Here is a 977-nt window from a genome sequence, read left to right as displayed (position 1 = left end):
ACAATCCAGAAAGGCTATGACAAAAAAGGGTGTTAGTATACTTACCTGAATCACATCTGTGCACTCACTTGGTTTGGAAACATATCAGCCCCTTAGAAAATAATTGGGAATGACAATTCCCTGTCTGAGATAAATGCTGCAAAAGCATTAATAAAAAGACAAACAAGAACACAATAAATTTATTTTGATTGTCAAAAAAAAGGCAAATTCAAAAATTTCTTGCATATTAAAAGTTTAGGAGGTAAAATTAACTTTTTTTTGTACACAGATAATTATGTATCTAATAATTAGAACCTGCAGCTGGATGTTCATAAGTGCTTGGGCACTGGTGGGATTCGTGCTGTAATACTGAAATGCAAACTTCTAATCTGGAAGTTTTGGAGAGTGAAAAAGCTGTTTGCATTCAAAATTGTGATCCTGAAACCTCACTTTAGTACCGCGGCACCAACAGTTTTTAACAGTCCCCCTACTAGTAAGGCTGTATTTCGTGTGTAGGAAGCAGTCTTAAAAAGAATCCAGGTTTACTTGCTCCTAAATTAGCACCTGTATAATTGGCCTCTTTATCTCTGTTTATCTTTGCTTCTGTTTTGCTTTGGTAGGGTGAGTGGCAGACCTCAGACTTCAGCTGCAACACTGTAAACCCTCTAAAACCTCCGTGGATTTAGACAAGATGAGAACTGAAGTGTCAAGAAGATGTGTATGTTCGCCAATGAACTACATTAAAGTACTTTCTGTATCACTCAGTGTAATAAAATGCTGGTTTCATCTGAGTGACAGTTTTTCACTGACATGGGCGAGTTCCAAGAATTGGGGAATTCCTGGAAATTACTGTAAGCTTAGTACCTTTAGGGTTTTTTTTTTGGTTGTTGTTGTTCCCCCCCCTTCCCCAGCAAGTGCTCACAGCTGTGTCACTACTGGCAAGCTGTCCTCCTTACACGCAGCCGGAGCGCTTTGCCCTCCGCGCGGTGACAGGGGTG

This window comes from Geospiza fortis, unplaced genomic scaffold (assembly GCF_000277835.1).
Source record: "Geospiza fortis unplaced genomic scaffold, GeoFor_1.0 scaffold40, whole genome shotgun sequence".
In the NCBI taxonomy this organism is placed as follows: Eukaryota; Metazoa; Chordata; class Aves; order Passeriformes; family Thraupidae; genus Geospiza; species Geospiza fortis.
The sequence above is the reverse complement of the archived record's forward strand: the minus strand, read 5'-3'. Positions refer to the sequence as shown.